General features: G+C 59.9%; 1 protein-coding gene across 2 annotated transcripts in view; it reads left to right on the forward strand.

Annotated features, from left to right (window-relative positions):
• Positions 1-2,157: 2,157 nt before the first annotated feature.
• NEK7 (NIMA related kinase 7) overlaps positions 2,158-18,479 on the forward strand; it is a 66,998-nt gene continuing 50,676 nt past the window's right edge. Inside the window, exons 1-2 of one of the 2 annotated variants that reach the window (XM_045861623.1) lie at positions 2,158-2,449; positions 2,764-2,928. The gene's annotated coding sequence lies outside the window, so the exon portion shown is untranslated. The remainder of the gene's footprint in view (positions 2,450-2,763; positions 2,929-18,479) is intronic. The other variant, XM_045861622.1, reaches the window with a different exon arrangement.

Genomic DNA, 18,479 nt, shown 5'->3' on the forward strand with positions numbered 1-18,479 from the left:
CGTGAAATGTCTTCGCCCTGGGAATACGTGGTTATTTTTCCTGCAGAGGTGCCTGTGAACGACCCCAGTGGTGCTGCTCCTGCGTGACCGGCTGGTCTTGGTGTGCTGCCACCTCACAGGCGATCTGGTTCAAATGCCAGTGTCGCCGGCTCCTCCTCCCTGCCGCTCCCCTCCCTGTCCAGGCCCCTGGCCAAGTGTGTGGGCCTTGTCTGGAGTCCTTCTCCTCCCCTCTGCTGTCAGCACAGGGGTCCAGGTCATCAGTCTCTTTTACCCACCCATCAGAATAGCCCACTGTTCCAGCCCTTTCTACCCTAGGCTACTCCCCACAGGACAGCTGTGCTCTCCCCAGCCCGAGTCCTACTCGGTCACTCCTGCTATGATTCACCATTTCGTTAAGAATAACTTTTCAAAGCTACAAGGTCCTCCATTTGTCCCCTCTGTGTACCCCCCTCCCTCTTCTGAGGTCACCTGCTAGTGCTCACCCCTTGTTCCCTGGATTTCAGCTACACCGACCTCTGTCCTCTCGGTCATTCCTCAAACAAGCCACACCTGCTCCCAGCAGGCTCCGTGCGTTTGCTGTAAATGCTCTGCTGCTGGGCACACAGGGAGCTCATTGTCTCCCTTCCTTTAGGTCTCTGCTCAGACGCAGGTGAACCTGCTCCAGATCACGTCCTGCCTCCCCACGTCTCCTTACCCTGCCTCGGGTTTGTGTGAATCACCGCCTGACACAGCACCTATGGATAGGTTTCTTCTTCTTCTTCTTCTTACCTTTCTACTGCAGTGGGAGCCCCAGGAGAATGGGGCCTTTGTGTCTCGTCAGCCCTCAGAACCGTGTCTAGCACCTTGGGTCATGCTTCTGGGGCGATTGGACTCAACCTCTCCTCTTGAGATCTTGAACTATTTTCCTTCTAAAAATAAACTTTCCAAGTCTTCATTCCATAGCCTTACCATTTGATGTATCTGGGCTATAATCTCGTCCGTGGCTCGAATCCCTTTGGTAGGCAAGTCAGACTAGTGACAAGACCTCGGGGCAGTAACGACTGCATTTTGCCGGGTCTAACGAGCACCCACGTTTCTCTGCACATTATACACGGGATTATTATGCCCGCTATCATACCCATGACACATTATCATTATACCCGTGTATAATGAACATCCTTATTTTTCCCTAGAAAATTTGGGCGAAAATGTGCACCCTATGCACCACAAAATACGTACTATGTAATAAGTACTTCTTACAGGCGGGGCTCTCGGGCTTATTAAACACTTTGTGTGATTATCTCACGGAATCCTCGCCAGGGGCTCAGAGACAGGCGTTTATTACTGTTGTGCTCTCCTCTCACAGATGGAGGGACTGATACTTGAGACAGGTGAGAGGACCTACCGCCAGGTCAGAGCTAACAATCACTGAGCTGAGATTAGAAGTCCAGGTGTGGTTGACGACGCTCTGCCTCCCGGCTGTTTCCCCCGCTAGTGCCTGTCCGGGAGTGACTGAAGCTGGGAAGGGGCTGCAGGCAAAGCGTCGCCGTGGGCGGCTCCTGTGCTGGGCTTTGGGACACCAATGTGTGTGTGTGTGTGTGTGTTATAGTGTGTATTCTGCACAACCCCCGCTAGGAGTGCAGGTACGAGCAGGGCCGTTCACCTCTCAGACGCGTCCCCAGAGCCACTGCCCGCCCGGTTGGGACTTGAACGCGGGCTCGCTCAGCGCACAGGCGGTTGAAACCCCATAGTAAGAGAGGATGGATCCCCGCACTGTGACCCAGAAGAAAGGGGTCGTCACCCATTTGGTTCACCGTGTGCAAGTGGGGACATTTAAATATAGGTGGACAAAAAACAACTTGTGCAAAAGCAGGGAGACCCCCGCCCCTAGTGGGAGGCAAGATGGCCCCAAGGCTGGGGCGGGGTGGGGAATAACGATGCTCCCTGCACCGCCAGGCCGGACGGCGGCTACGGCAGCAGCAGAGACGTGCTGGGAGGAGGGCGGCTTGGCTCCAGGGTAAGACCGCTGGGCACCCTCTGCTCTGCAGGACGCTGTGGGGAAAGCAGCGGAGACCACCCTACAGCCTGCCCTGGGGCTGGGGGAGGGTGAGGGAGGAAGGGGGCGTGGCTTTCGGTGCGGTGGGCGTGGCCGGGGATGCCCCGCCCTCTCCTCGGGGATGCCGGGATGTTTACACTCCTGACAGCAGCGTCCACCCGAGCAGGAGCAGCAGTTGCGGGAGGATGGGCTGCTGCTAGGCTCGCGCTCGGGACGTGCGGGGCCGTGAGAGGGTGGGTGGCCGCGCCTGCAGCGTCTGCTGGGGCAGCGTGTCGCGAGGTGGCGTTCGGTTCAGGCCCCGCAGCCACAGTCCTCGGCCCTGCGGGCCTTTCCGCGGCGCTGCCTGGCCAGGTCGCCTGCCCGCCAGCCCCAGGCCCCTCGCGGGCAGCAGAACTGACGACTCCCGGCTTCCTGGTGAGTCGTTGTGGGGTCGGGGGCGCGGGGCTGATGGGGACGCGAGTCCAGGCCGCGCTGGCGTCCTCAGCGCCTGCAGCCGGGAGGCCGGGCGGGGCGCGCCGCGTTGAGCCGGGGGCTTGGTCCCGCTCGTGGACAGGCACCGGCGGAGGCTTTGCGCCTGGCACCAGTTCCGGCCGCGGTGGCCTCGGTAACTAAGAAACTGCGCGCCCACGGTGGCGGCGGCGGCGGCGGCGGCGGCGGTGGCGGCAACAGGTCTTCAGTTTCAGGACCCGAGGAACTTGAGTGAAGTCCCGCCTCCCGCCCCTCGGCAGGTGCTGATTGGCGGCTCCGGTTATTTTCCGCGTCGCTGATTGGCTAGGCCCAGCTGTCAGGATTCCGCCGCAGCCAGACTTGGCAGAGTGAAGTTCAGCGGCAGAGGGCAGCTGGTGGGATTCCCCAGTGGCTGGAGAAGCGCGGGATGACCGGCCTGTTGGACAGTGAGTTTCGTGGGACTCCGTTAGGGCGAGGAATGCCAGAGACAGGGATGGCAAGGCCCTAGCCAGCGTGGGTGGTGACGGTGGCAGTGGGGAAGAAGGAAACTGAAAATAGAGGCCGAAGCCGGAGAGACGCAGGGGAGCCCGAAGGAAAGAGGAGAAAGCTGGGAGGATCGCGTTGCCCAGGACAGGGCCAGGAACAGAATGCAGCCCTGCGGATGCTGCAGCGAGGTCGCCCCTCTCCTGTGCTCTGTAGGCATTGGGGCACAAGGTATCCAACAAATCAATCGTGTCCTCACATTTCTGTTGTCCTTGTTGGGGACAAACACTAACGATGGACTATTTTACAGTAAGAGGTGCCCCCACCTTTGAGCAATGGTGGTGACGGAACCGAAAGTCAGAACGTGTTACAGAAATGATTTTCCCTCTCCTTTGAGACTAGTGATCCTCAGGGTGAAGTTGGGGGAAAAAATCAGATGCCCCTCGTTTGTAGAGCGTTGTGTACTCATCATGATTACAACCGCTGTTTCTAATTCCTCCCCCGAGGAATTCTGAGTTTCAAGAAATGTGCGCACTCCGCGCAGGCGACAGAGGCGTGTCGTCGGGTTGTGCGGGACGTGCGTGGATCAACCCGTGCAGGAGCCTGAGCTGCTGCGGGTGGGTGGAAGAGCAGCACAGGGCTTTCACGCAGGATGCAGGATGCGGTGCGTTGGGGACGGACGCCCCGATAAACCTGGCAGTGGGGAGTCGATAACGAGAGGCCAGTGGCCCTGTAATGCGTTGTTGTGGCAACTCCCGACGAGTGGACGCTCGGTACTCATTCGTGGCCGCAGCAGTGGCGAAGGCCAGTGCACGGAAGACAGTTAACGTAAAACTTAAGTTCTTTCATCTGCCGGGGAAGGAACCTTCTGCTGGCCTCGGGGAGATCTGGGCCACACTGGTTCACTGCTGAAACCGCAGCATCCTCTGGCCTGGCCCAGGAGCTGGCTGGGGTTGGGGAGAGGAGGTGGAGCTTAACAACTTGGCCTCCAGGAGGAGTCCAAGTGCAGAAACAGTGGGGACGGTGGGAGACGGGCCTGCGATATAAAAGGGGAAGGACCCTGCTGTGTGTGTGCCGGAGGGTGGGGCTGGGGGCTGGCTGACTTCTCTCGCAAGCTGGGGAAGCCCCGGCAGCCTGCCAGGTGCGGGGCCCGAGATTTCGCCGCCGCAGCACTGACGGCCTCCGCAGCCAATGAGTGACGAGGACAGAGGGTTCCCGCCGGGGGGCGGTACTTCCGGCCGGGGCTGGGCCGGGAGAGCGAGAGTTCCGCGGGAGGGAAGTCTGTGGGCGGCCGGGCGTTGTGCGGTGGGACGCGGGGCCCCGCCGCAGGCCTGCGGAGTTTAACGTGCGCGCGAGGGCGAGGAGCCTCTCGCCCCTGCAGCATGATCCGTCCCGCAGGTTGGCCGCACCGCCCGGTGCACGGGGAGCCAGGCTGGCCCGCCAGTACACGTGGCCCAGGGGACCGGCCTAGTTTTCCCCTCGAGTCATCCCGCAGGGTCAGACCCGCAATCGTTGGGCGCTTCCCCGGGGACCTGGGCGTCTTCCCGCGGTTGAAGTAACCCGGGCGCAGACAGATCCGTTCTGTGATGGGGTCCCCTGTCCCGCTGACGCGGGTCCCTCCCTGGTGGACGCGGTGGGGAGCGGCGGGCAGAGTCCTCCGCCTGCGCAGCGGAGGTCAGAGGTCAGCGTGGCAGGCGCAGGGACCCGAGTGCAGTGCGGCTGGTGCTCCTGCTGGCCTCCCCTCCGTGGGCAGTTTGGGGCTCGGATTTATGCCAAACAGTTCACGCTTCTTAATTATCGTGTGTTTAGTTTTCCCCACTTAAATATGTGGTTTGAGATAACATTAGAGATGTTTACAGTGTATCTAGAAGTAAACACCGTTTTCCTAGGAACCGGATCTGATGTTTCAAAATACATCCATGTGGTATTAGTAATGTGGCCACTGCCATGCAGCGCATCTGAAGAGTGACTATTTAATGCAGTTTCGGAAAAGAAGTTGCTTAACTAGATAATACGTTCCAAGATTCCTTTGAGGTATTGTTTCCTTTGATTTAAAAAAAAATAGGTTTTGGTATTTTAAAAATGTGCAGTGTTGCTGTGTTTGCAGGAAGAAGCACCCTGTCCACATTCCTGGTGTCGTTAGAATTAAAATATTTGTCCCTTCCAGTATTTACTCAAGGTTAACGCGGTAGGCATTTTAATACGCTGTATATAAAACATGATAGCAAACTTATTCTGATGCTTGAGAGTGTCTTGGAAATGACATGTATGATTACTGTTTGCTCTGAATTACTTTATCAACAATTCCTCTGCATTTCTAAATATATAACAGGAGTTTCAATGAATGTTTCTTCATACTTCTAAATGTTTCAGTTTAATTCCCTCTCCCTTATTTTTATAGGTCATGGGTAAATAACATTTTATAGTTGGAATCAAATATATTTTATGTGCAGATAGTTTTTAAACTTACACATACATGTAGGACCATCCATTCAGAGTTATGAAACTTCTAAATTGCTGACTCCTTTTTTGGTGATTAATAGTTGGATTATTCTTATGTGTTATATATCTTCAAGTATTTTTTTTTATTCTAAAGAGAATACTTAGAGGCTGTTTTTCATGGTTTTTAGTAGTAGTGGGAAGAGGAGGACAGGTGGTCACGAAGCATACCTAAATTTGGAGCAGGGTCACTACTTTTTGTACCCTTTGTCAGAACAGCTCTGTCATACTACACACAGTTTTTATGATGAGCTTCTATAATAAGATATTTGTAATAGTTATATACAGAGACAATCAGAGTAGTGTATAAATGAACAGAACTTATTTAATTGGTCTATAAAATTTAGAAATGTATGTGCTTTCTGTTACTTAATGGAAATAGATCTTTCCACAATGCTTGCCATTGGGCTTCTGTTGATAATCAGAAGTCTCGTAGGGCGAGTTTTTCACTGCAGGTTGCTTTTGTGTGGGAGGAGGTTTCCATGTTTCTCTCCGAAGGGTCGGGTGACAAATAATTCTGGCCTGTGAGCCAAGTGGTCTCTGTCCTGGCTGCTGCCTTGTAGCCGCGGGCAATAGGCACACGGACTGGTGTCGCTGCGTTCGGGTGAGACTCTCCTTACGCAGCGAGGCTGCAGGGCCGGCCGTGGTCTGGAGCACAGCGGGGCTGCAGGGCCGGCCGTGGTCTGGAGCACAGCACCGGAGATCTGAGCGCGACTCCAGGTCTCGGCGCTGGGACTGGTGAGGGTCCCCCGCAGCGGTGCTGTGTGGCCTGTTCTGTCCCTTAGGCCCTCACGACCGTCTCTCCACCTTCTCCAGTCACCTCGGAAGGGTGTGCAGTCACTGGTCCTCATGCTTTGTGTTTCATCTCGGAGACTTTGTCAGTGCAGGAACCTCCTCCAGCCTCCTCCACCTTGTGCGGGTTTCCCGCCGTTCTTTGCGGCTGGGGAGTCGACCGCACACTCGTCCTTCCACGCGGGATGCAGGTGCACCTCCCCGACTCCTGCCGCACCGCACCAGGGTGGAGTCCGGGGTCAGAGGTCTCTTTTCCCGGGGCCGACTGAGAGCGCCCCACACACGCGTGTGTCGTTAGTGGTCGTCACTGTCAGCCTCCTGCCACGACTGTTCCTTTCAGAGGGAGTGGTCTGGCCTGGACAGGGGCTGGGCAGATATTTTTCTTTTTTCAAAAAAGCAACTGAGCCTTTCTTGAAAGGCCCTTTTCCCACTGAAACAGAAAAAGAGTACTGCGCTGGGCCGCTCTGGGTGGGGAGGGCCTCGGGTCAGGGCGCGCACCCCCCCCCCCGGTGGTCCTCTGACCCCGTGGCCGCAGCCCTGCCCTCTCCGCCTGTCCCGTGTTTGCCACCTCCCTGCTCCACTCAGACCGGTTTCCTCGGCTCAGGTGAGGTCGCTCTGAGGGCCATATGGGAGCATCTCGGTGCGAGTGCGGCGGGAGGCTCCGGGCGTGTCGGTTTCCTGTCCTGTTTCTCTGTTCTTAGGCCTCGGGGATGCTTGTCGCCGTGACCCTCCCCACGTCCCTCGGCCAGGGCCCCGCGGTGTCCGCAGGGGCTCCTTTCCCTTCCTCCGCTTCCCCTCCGCTCTGCGGGTTCCAAGTTCATGAGTTACTGGTTCCCACGTCTGAGTTAGTGCTTCCGTGATTTTTTTGGTGGGGTTACAGGGAGAGGCAGTCATCCCGGTTCCTTGGGCAGAAGAAAAACCAGAGGTTTGGCGGGGACGGGGGATATTTTAGACCACAAACAATGGGAGTTGCAAAAGGACCCTTCAATACTGATGAGGAAATGGCAAGATCAAAGCTATTCTTTCTAGTGTGCTTGTGATCCCGTTCATTCTTAGAATATTTTCCTCAGCCTCATATTTACCTGGAAAATTTCTCTTATGTTTGTTATGGTTGTAGCCATGTGATATTTACTATATTATGATTGGGAGAAAGAAATAGATGTGCTTATTAAAAATTATTATACTTCTGAAATGTAAGGCGTTGTGAATCTTCCACCGCCCCTCCCTTTATTTTTGAGAGAGTGAGGGAAGGGAGGGCAGGGGAGAGGGAGAGAAACGTCATTGTGATGGAGGAACATCGGCCAGCTGCCTCTTGTACGCGCCTGGACGGGGACCGAACCCGCAGCCTCGGCACATGCCCTGACCGGGAATCGAACCGGTGACCTTTCACTTTGCCGGGTGACGCCCAGCCGAGTCACAGCGGTCAGGGCCTCCATCGCCTGCCACGCCCAACTGCTGGCCCCTGTTTTAAGTGGTGTGCTAGGTTTGCACACTGCCGTGGAGACACCCAGAACCGGACGGCAGGTCATCCATCGGAGGCAGATAGCAAGTCCCCATTCCAAACAGTCGATTTCTGGGCGTGAACCGTCGCTCACCAGATACAGGCGCACTGCAAGGTGTTTATTATACACGGAGAACGCTCACTGATGGATGGGCTCTATGGGAAGGAACTCACAGTCTCAGCAGGAGGCCTTGCGTTCTCGTCGTCCAGTCCCCCTGAATCAGCAAACCCTCGCCCTGTTCACCGTGCGCGCTCACGGCAGCCCTGCTGACCGCATGACGGCGCCGCACCCCCGACTGCCCGCGTTAGGGCCGCGGGCCAAACCAGCAGACGCTCGGGGGCCCCGTAGTCCGGTGCTGACGCACCTCCGTCGCCCCTGAAGTGACTCACGGCGGTGTGCTGCCACACCCTCGCCGTGGAATGGGGCCGGAGCAGGGGCAGGAGGGACGGCGGTGGGGGCCGGTCCTGGGAAGGGCCCCTCAGTAGAGGCGGTGGAGAGGGCGGGAGAGGCCAGAACGGCCGTGGGTGGCCACGGGCTCGTCCGGTCAGTTCTTCATAAACGCACGTTTCGTGACGTCGGACACCTTGGAACGCAGGGGCCAGCCGTCGCGTCGTTTCTCCCTTGGGTCCGTGGAGTGTGACTCACGTGCCCCGTGGCGTCTGGCACGTGAGCCTGAGTGTGTGGCACGCCCACTGCCCAGCTTCTCCTCTAATTTCTCCTCCTCCTGGATTCAGAGAGGACGGCTGGCTGTTTTCTGTGCCTCGGTAGCCACGCCTCCCTCTTGAAATTCAGAGTTGGTTCTCGTTTATGATCTGTGTTCCCTGTCTCAGTGAAGATTTGAACTGATGAAGCAGAATGATCAGCACTTAATGAAATCCTAAACCATTTATTCCACGAGTCCCCAAAATAGTTGTATTGCTTGTACAGTGAAAGTAATTTTTGCAAAATTTGTAGAGCCGTTCAAGAACATGTGGGTGAGCTATTTGCCTCTGTCAGGATGGGCTGTGTTTGCAAAGCGTGTGTCCTGTTCTCGTGTTTCCCCCAGTACCGCCCGCAGAATACCGCGTCGGGGACTCCGATCTGGTGGGTGCGGGCGCCGGGACCCTGCACCGCAGACGGTCTCCACCGGCAGACCTGGAGAGCCACCGAGATGCGACGGGACCCACACTCCCAACGAGTGGCGCAGGTGCTGCCCTGGCCACCTGAAAAGTGCCACGTGGTCTGTGAAACTGCGCGTGGTTTGACTTAGAGCATTCTGGGTTTATTTGTGGTGTCCATTCCGGCCCCCCAGCCTTTCTGGCCGGGGTGTGCAGTGTTCCCACTCGCTCGGGCCCGCGGGTCGGCCCCCTGGCCGCTTGTCAGCAGTGCCACGTGCCGGCTGTGCGTTCTCGAGGGCGCTGCTGCGGGCCCGTTGAAATGCGTTTGATGGAGAAGCATGAGTCGTTTGTGAGCAGAGCCCACTGCGAGCGTGTGAAGGTCAAGAGCACGGCTGAGTGTTGGCTCAGTTGCCTCCTAACCAAATGCGGGCTCTCGCAGCCGCTGGGAGAGCTCACCGCCTCCCGCGCCCCAGGGGCCGGCAGCCCCCTGGCTCCGGGCCTGGTGGCACCCGGCTTTTCTGTCTCGTGTACCTGGCGGCGCGGACGGTGTTCAGTCACGTCGCGATGCGTGCCGGTTGCTCCTGCGTGACCTTCCTGTGTCCATCGATGACCAGCCGGCCCCCGAGTCCCTCCTGACTGCCCCCTCGCCGGCAGGCACGGGCCTGTGCGTGGGAGTTGGGCTTGTCTTCCGGGACGCTTGCCTGGCGGTTTCAGAACCACTTTCTGCCAGTGCGTTTGTTTTTTTTTTTAACTTTTTCATTCATTTGGAGTATTAATTATGACTATACGTCCACGTGAAGAAGCACTCGGAAAAGAAGGTTGTACAGTCCTGGACGAGTCCCAGGTTTATTCTGGTGTCTTTTCGAGTGTCCACCACAAGGTCTGCGACGTAGCGTGAGCCGAGGGAGCCCCACGGAACTCAGCTCAGAGGGGCGCGTCTGGTTGGGGCGGGGGTTTTGCTGGCGCGCCGGCGGGCGGCCTGGGCCAGGAGGGCTCGCCTTGGGCTGTGGCCCCCCGAGGGGCAGTGTTCCCGCAGTAATAAGACACGCAGGCCGTTTTCTTCCACGTGACCTCGGTGGGGCGTCTGCACGGGCTGCCCCGAAGATGGCGCAGGCAGCCGCTCGGCCTCGGAGGCTGAAGTCAGCTGCAGGCCCGGTCGCTTGCTCTGGACCCGGAAGGCACCGGGAAGGCACGCGAGCCTGAGCACAGGGGCGTGGGGTGCCGGATCCCAGCAGCTGCGAGGAGAGCCATGCTGCCTGAGCACTCCCCCCCACCCCGCCCTCGCTCTGCCCGCTGGGCCCCACCCACCGCGGGTTGAAGAAAGGAGTCTGGGGGCCGCCGGTAGTAGCGGGAAGCGAGCGAGTGAGCAGTCTAAACAGAGATCTGGCCCTGTGCTTCTGGAAGCAGCTCCGTTCCGAGGGGCTGCGGAACTCGGGGTGACGGAAGTGGCCCCCACTGCCCCGTCCTGCCTGGCCCACCCGCTTCTCGTAGCTCCGCTTTCGTCCCGACCCTGACCCGCCTGTCCAGATCCATTCCTCTGTCCTCCCCTGTGTTTCAGGGACGCCCGACCAATCGCCGTGGTGTTTGATGAATGTCGTGCCCTTTCTGGCTCCCCTGGTTCGTCTTGGTGCTTTCCCCACCGCTTGTCATGCCTGTGGTTCCCGCACCTCGGCCGTTCAGTCTCAGTGCGTCACGATCGTCCTCGTTCCTCAAGGCCCCGCTCAGACTCTGCCCAGCAAGGATGAGGCCGTTTTCCTCTGGCTCCCCGGGCCTCCCGAGCCGCCTGCAGCTGCGCCTGCCTGAATCAGCCCCCGTCCCGGGACGGGGCCTCCGGGAGGTGTGGATCACGTCCCGCGCCTCTCGGGTTTCCTCGGATGCCGTTCCCGTCAGAACCGGCTATTCCGGGGCCGGCAGGTGACCGCCTCTCTGCCACGACGGGGGGCGGGAGGCCGGGCGGCTCTCCGCCGCGAGACAGTGTCCGCGACACTTGATGGAGCAGCTGGCCCGGCGAGTCTGGGGTGAACGCCAGGCGCAGGCCCCTGCCCGGCCTGGGGACGGACGTGGTGTGGGCGAGGCCTCGCGTGGGACAGCGGTAAAGGTCTGGTCGGTAGGCGGCCACTGTTGGGACACCCAGGGACCTGGCGGCAGGGTCTGGGCGTGGTGCCTGCACTGCAGGCTCTGAGAGATCTCAGAGTTCGGCGACAGGGGGACCGGGGCCGGGGAGGAAGGGGTGGCAGCCGGGGGCCTGGGGAGGAGGGTGGGGTCCGTGGAGAGACAAGTAGGGTGAGTAGTTCCAGGCTGGACCCGCAGGGACACGGAGCTGAGTTCTTGGAATTCCGACGGGAGGATGGCGCAGGCTGGGCCATCAGATAAGGCTGCTGTGAAGCCTATGAACTCAGCTCCCCCGTGAGCAGCCTCTCCGTCTCCGTCCCCGGAGGCCGGCCGCTCCCCGGTCAGGTCCGTGGCCCGCTCCCCATGTGGGGCGGGGGGGGAGATGGCGGCCTCTCTGCCCCCCGAAGGTGCTCACTGTCCAGGTTTGCCGGATGACCTCCACTCAGACGCCCCAACGTCCCCCTTGTGAGAAAACACAGACTGAGCTTCATGGGGAAATGACTAGCTTGGCGCTGAAATTACTCCCTTTCTTTAAGCATTTTTTATGGATTATGCTAGTACAGTTTTCCCAATCTCTCCCTCTTTATTCCCCCCAGTTATTCCCTTCTGAACAAAAAGTACTTCGTCGTGAGTTGAGGGAAGATCGCCGTTGGGTCCGCGCCGTGGGAGGCGGTCGCAGAGTCCGGGCTTCGCTCCCAGACAGAGGGACTTTACGTAGCTTCTTTTCGCAGTTCCGATGGCCGGGAGCTGGGAGACAAGTCCCAAAGTCCGTAATGATCGTTAGAGACAAACTGCTCTCGAAGGGCCCGTGCCTGCGGACCCTGGACACGGCGCCTGCTCGCGGGCCGACGAGGGAGCCGGGGGGGAGCCGCCTCTGGGCTCAGAACTGAGGCCCTGGAACAGCGTCGCAGCGGGCTTCCGCGACCTGACTCCGTTTCCCTGTCTGGGAGGCCGCAGTCGCTGTCAGCTAGGTCTCCGGTGTTTTCTGTGAGTCCTCTCCAGTCTGCCCCGTAAAGCCCTGGGCAGCGTCACCGGCATCACGTGACGGCAGGTTGTGATCCCCACTGTTAACGTGGGGTAATCACCCCTGTTCTCTGGAGAGCGTCTCCACGATGCGGTGGCCTCCCCTGGTGAGCGTGCCCGGGCAGGGCCGTTGTTCCACGCGCGCCCGAGTGTGCGAAGGGCGGGGTGTGTGGTCGGCCGGTGCTGGCGGGACGCGGCCGCCCCGGGGCGAGCGACACGCGTTCGGCGGGCGTGTGCCCGGCGGCGGCCTCTGCGAGCTGCGTGTCCTGCGCCCCGACGCTGGGTCGGCTCCGCGGCGTCAGGGGTGTGACGGCCGTTGACCTTAGTTGGTCCGGAGGCAGATTTCATGACGGAAAATGTGTCCGTGATCTACCTGACAAGCAAGTGCATTGAAAACTCTTTTCTAAAAGAAGACTTTATTTACTTATTTTCAGAGAGAGGGGGAGGGAGGGAGACAGAGAGGGAGAGAAACACCCACGTGTGGTTGCCTGTCGCGCTCTCCCAGCTGGGACCTGGCCCGCAACCCAGGCCTGTGCCCTGACCGGGAATCGAACTGGCGGCCTTTCGGTTTGCAGGAAGACGCTCCATCCACTAACGCTACACCATCCAGGGTGAAAGCTACTTTTACGAAAAGCTGGGACGGTTACGGGTGACTAGGAGTCCGTCGGTGGCTTTAACATACTTGCTTTTCCCCCTCCGTTCTTAATTTTCTCGTGATTTCAGTTTGCACGGGAAATCCGCACAGCGAACAGGAGACCAGGCAAGCTCAGAGGTCGGTTATCACTGCCCTTCTTTTTTGGGGGGTGGGGGCGTGGGGAGGGGCAGAAGGAGGAGAAGGCGGCGACTTCAGCAGAGTTCCGGTGACCCCTTGAGTCGCCGTGTTAGCCGTCGCGTGCGTCCTCCTCACCGAATTACCTGCTAAATAGACCGTCGGGTGACCAGCCCAGATCCGGAGGCCATTGGTGGGGGGTGGGGCCCAGCCCGAGGGTCAGGGAAGGCTCAGTGGCCGGGGCGGCAGGGGGCGCTGCCCCACCCGGGAGTGCGGGGCCTCAGCACCTCATCCAGTTCTCAGCAGCGTCCGGAGGGGCGATGGGTGGGCAGGAGGTCCCCTCCCGCCGCTGGTGGTTTGCTGTGCAGCGTGTACAGACGGACAGAAGGCGGGCTGGGAGGGTCAGCGGCGGTCAGCGCGCGGCGGCCGTGGCGGAGCAGGTGCGCACGGCACGTGAACGGGCCGCTTCCCACACGGATGAAATGCTAAGTCGTGTGTCCATTCAGCCCGTTAGATTTTTTTCTTGATTTTATTTAAATGAGAAGTGTCTTTTTCTGGTGATTTTTTTTTTGTTGTTCGTAAGTACTTGTAACAGACTAGAGGCTGTTAAACAAATGACCTCACGATAAATAATTCACGCTGATGAAAGCATCTCCAAGCACCAGCCTGCGTTCCGCAGGGCCTCGTCAGCGTCGCCGCGACAGAGCCCGCCATGAATTATTCAGCACGAGGGGCTCCGCAGGATGTTTTCACAATCAGGTTCGGAAGACGGCCCCGGCTGTTTGTCTCAGGTCTTTGTCCACGGCCACCGTTGCCGTGGGCGGTTCCAGGTGGGCCGGTCGCCCCGATTCTCCCAGTTGGACGAGGGAACACGCGGCCCGGGGCGAGGTGGCACGGCCGGCGTCCCAGGCACACGCACACGCGGTGCGGCCTGGCCTTTGGAGGAAGCGTGAACGGTTCACGCAGGCCGGGGCGTGCGGTGTGTGAGGGAGACGGAGAAAAGCGTGTTCCGTTCCTCACAGGGCCGTTCATTCGATGGGGCTGTGATGCGATTCTCGTTGGCGATAGGTGGTTCGGTGAGTGCGTGGGGTCGGGAGGGAGTCCCGGGGGTCACGCAGAGCAGCTGCTGGGTCCCAGCAGCAGCGAGGACCCAGAGGGCCTGGGACAAGGACGTGGGATCAGCGGTCGGTGACTTCTGTGGCCGCGAGGGCGTGACAGGGACCGTGAGCCGGGAGTTCTCCGGGGTGCCCGGGAGGCGCTGCCCTCCACTCCGGAGGGGCCGCAGGGTCGCTAGGAGCAGACCCTCCCAGTTCTCACCCCCTTTCTCCCCTTCTCTCCCTCCCTCCCACCGGACCCGGCCGAGAAGACGGCTGATGGGACCCGTTGTGGTGGCCGTGTCACCCCACGCGCGGAGCAGACTGCCACGCTGTGCGCCTTGACCGTGCACCGCGGGGCGCGACGGGTGCTCCTGAGGGAAACGGGGGAAGAGGGTTACCCTGGCCTGAAGTCCGCCTCTCCACCCGGACCCTCGGCCTCGGGCTGTGGCTTCGCGGGGCTGGAGGGCGTTGTTTGCGCCCGGATTTCTGCAGCCTTCCCGCCACCGGGAAGACGCTGCAGTTACACGGGCCTTGGCGCGTGCGCGCGCGCTCGTGTGTGTGTGGCGTGTGTATGATCACGTGGAGAGAGGCCGCACCTGTTGCTGCTCTGGAGGCGTCAGAAAGCCCGGGCTCTGCTCCTTTCCCTGGTGCCGTCCTGGGGAAGTCCTGCGGCTTCTCGCCCGCGTCCTCTCTCCTGTGACGTGGGAGGGATTTCCCATCACCCTGCTGTGGTGGTTTGAGCAGACACCTGGGGACACTTTCTAAGACGTTAGTGAAGCACATCCGTATCGTTTTCCTGGAAGCGTTCATGCAAACACCAGCTTTGGAAACCGTAAAAGTCACCGCAGCAGGGACACCTGCAGGTCTCCCGCCTTCTCCTCTGGGGCCCACAGTGTGACGTTCAGCGCGGGGTTTGGACGGACACAGCGCTGAGACGCCTTTGCGCCTCCGAGGCAAAGTGAGCCAGCGATGCGGCCGTTCGTGATCCATTCGCCATCAGCCTTCGTGTCGCTGCCCTTCCGTGGAAGCGGTGTGTTCAGGGGGGTGCGCTGCCGCCCACGGGCGCAGCCACAGAGCCCGGTGAAAACACGAGGAGTGAGGCCGGGGTGAGGTTTCCTCACCGCCGTCCGCTGGAGGACGCGGCCTCTCCCCCGGCGCCGGGAAGGCGGTGGGCTCCTGACCGCGTGTGCTGGGCGGTGGGGAGTCCGGGCTGGGGTCGTCCTCTCACTGTTACTTAGCACAGTTCCACCCTTTAGACATAGCTCATACATACACACACACACACACACACATATTCACACATACACACATACACACACACACACACATATACATATGTATATGTATATATATATTTGCTGTTATGACCCCGTAATGACCTCTGATAAGTATCATCTTCCAGGAAGATCGTCAAGTGGTGTGTGGCCTTTGCTCATTGAAGAGTCGCACGGGAACCCACCTAGAGTATTTTTGGTCAGAGGACATTAGTTTGTTTTCTTGAGAAAACAAATGTTCGGGCTTATTAAGTAAATTAGTGCTTGCCTCGTCCTTCACTGAAAGTAAAGGTGGGAATAAGCGAGGGGCGGAAACCCACACGTCTTCTGGGGCCGAGTTGTGGTGGGGAGACCGAGAGACAGCCCAGGAGCCGACACACCCAGTGCACCCCCGGCGTGCCTCTGGCCCACGGCTGGCCCACGGCTGGCCCCTCGGTGACGCCCGAGACACGCCTGTCTGGGACGGCGGGCTGGGCAGCTGAGGGCGTCGCCCGGGCCATGGCCTCCTTCGTGGAGTGTCCCCGCCGCCCTGGAGCACAGGGTCGCTCCCGTGCCGCTGGGATGAGAGGAGTCACGTAAGCAGGAATCGTAGGGTGTTGCACCGTCTTCAGTAAAGAAGACAGACCCAGGAGCGTGTACTCGGTTTTGGGGGAGGTCAGCCGTGTGCTTGGCGTGTTGTGCCAGTCAGTGACGGAGCGTGTCCTTAGCCACTCGAGGAAGGCCGTCCGTGTCTCCAGAGTGTCCGTGTCACCACGGGCTTGGCGTTGGAGGGGGCCACAGTGGCCGGTGAAATTGGGATTCCCGAAGCCCGAAAATGGGCCAGTTTGGCAAAAATGGTACGACACAAGGCTCTGACTCACCCTCTTTCTGCCGCCAAAGCACTGCCTGGAGGAGGAGAGGCCGACCCCGTCACCCCCCTCCGAGAAGCGGCCACCGGGGCGGCGCGGCTGGCCTGAGCCCCGAGACCGTGCCGGCTTCCTGCGGCTGCCTCACTGCAGCTGCGTCCCGAGGCCTCTGCAGTCGGCGGCGGGTGGGCTCTCCCGTGGGAGGAGGGGCGGGGCGCACTGCTGCCGTCTCGTCCTCAGAGGAGGACCTCGCTGCATCTCGGGATGAGCAGGGGCCCGCGCCTGCAGGCTGGGGCGCGCGGACTTCGTCCTGCAGACGGGGACAACGAGAGGAGCGGATCCCACCAAGAGGAACGGCGCGGGGGAAGGCGCTGGAGGGCGGCGGGCTGGGCGGCAGGGACCCGACGGCTCTCCGGACGACCTTCCGGACGCCACACTCTGCCACGGTTCTGGGTCACGGCGCAGAGAGTGGACGGCGATGACCCGGACACCTGTGCGGTCACCCAGCGGAGCCGAGGCTCAGACACCTGCTGCGTGTCTTCACTCTGGAGCGGCCCCCGGAGCTCCTTTCAGCCCCTGGTTTTAGGTCCGCGGCGGCAAAGCGGGGCTGGGGGGGCTCACCTCCCGTTCGCTCAGCCAACGCCGAGCGGGACACAGCCATCCAGCTGGCGTCAGGTCACGCTGTCCACCGTTCATCCTCCTTTGGGTGTTTATCACTTCCGGCTGAAAATTCTTTCCAGGGGACAACTGTATACAGGTTTTCAGCCTGGGAACAGACATCTCGTGGCCCGCTTACAGGCCTCTCCAAACGTTCAGATCAAGGTTAAGGGCTTTTATGATGAAGGCACATTTTACGTTTCAAAAAATGTGTATTCTTTTAGGTCCAACCAGTTACAACAATTTAATTCAGTTTAACACAGAGTGGGAATGGGCAAGAGAGGGTGTACAGGCCTGACCCGGGCCTAGAAACTGCTTCTCAGGTCCCAGGTCTCCCCGGACCGCGACGTGACGGAGGTGGCTGAGGTCAAGGCTGGCAGACTCCGGCCTGGGCCCGCGTGCGGCCGCGGCCTGTTGGTGGGGAGGAAGCTTTGTGGGGACGCAGCCTCCACCTTTCCTATCCCGTGCGCGGCCGCCGGGCCACTGCAGAGATGCGTGGCCGCGATGGACCGCGTGGCCGAGGAGCCCGGAATGCCTGCCGTGGGCCCCGGACAGCGAAGTCGCGGTCGCTGCCTCGCCCACGGAGCACGCCCCCCGTCAATGTTCTGCGGTGCCAGCGGCGCTCAGACCGCCATCTCTCCTCTCCTGTTGTCCTTGCTCCACCTTTAAATGGCTTTCCACTCCCCTTTCTTCTTTCTGGCGCGCCGCCCTGTCGAGAGTCCGCTGGGGGGGTGGCGGTGACACAGGCAACACTCAGGGCTCCTGAGGGGGGGCCTGTGGGTGCCCAGGGAGCAGTGGGGGTGGGGCACCAAGCCAGAAACACTGGAGGGTCTCACGCAAGCTCTGGTTCAAAGGTCGCACCTGTGAAGGTCGGTCGGAGGCATCACCTCCAGGTCCGAGCCCTGGGAACGGGGAGCCCTCTGTTCAGCAGGCGTACGGGGCCCCCCCCCAACCGAGAACACTGCAGTCGAGGTTAGCAGCAGGCTGCCACCGCACATGTGAGGACAGGCTGTGACAGTCATTCACCCGGGGCCACCATCTGCTGACTCCTTTTGGCTGCACCTAAAGAGTCAGAGGTACTTCGGCCACGTCTGCTCCCAAGCCAGAAATAACCCAGACGCGGCCTTGGCAGCGCCCGAGTCCCCGCGGGTTGCCCTGGCTTAGGACTGAGCCGTCCACGCATCCATCAACACGGCCGAGCGTCCGAGCCGCCGGAGGTGTTGTCAGGGCCTGGAAGGGGCCGCAGCCCAGGGGGCCGCCCCGATCCCACGCTGGGGACGCCTGCCCGTCAGGAGCCAGCACCTGGCTGCTGTCCATCCGCAGTCCGGTGCGGAGATGCATTCCCGGGGGAGGTGCTCCTTCTGGGCCCGGAGCAGGTGGCAGCGGGGCCCCACGGGGCTCCGCCGGCTGCCACCGAGCCGGCCCCGGCACCCCTGTCCTCAAGGACTCCGGGGTCAGGGGTGGGATGACTGGGGAAAAAAAAAGAAACACAAATTTGTGGGGAAAGGCCTTCCCGCCACTTCTTCTTTTAAGACTAGAATTGACGTGTTTGAGTTACAAGTGCTTTTAGAGTAAAAAGAACTATTTAATATGAAGTTTTTTTTATGAACCCTCACAGGACATTTATAACCATTAGTTCCCACCACCAATACTTTCTAAAGTCAGTTGATGTTTGTGGTTGGAATTGTTTTATAAAATCAAAGGGGGTGCAATAGAGCAGCGGTTTTCAAGCTCTCTCATCTCTTGGCACACACAGACTAATCTCTGAAATTCCGCGACACGCCCAAGAACGTACCTTTTGCCGATCTGACGAGCAGAGCAGGCGTCACTTTGACTCATTCACACCA

The sequence above is a fragment of the Phyllostomus hastatus genome, unplaced genomic scaffold (genome assembly GCF_019186645.2).
Source record: "Phyllostomus hastatus isolate PE091 unplaced genomic scaffold, TTU_PhHast_1.1 phas_contig_148, whole genome shotgun sequence".
NCBI lineage: Eukaryota > Metazoa > Chordata > Mammalia > Chiroptera > Phyllostomidae > Phyllostomus > Phyllostomus hastatus.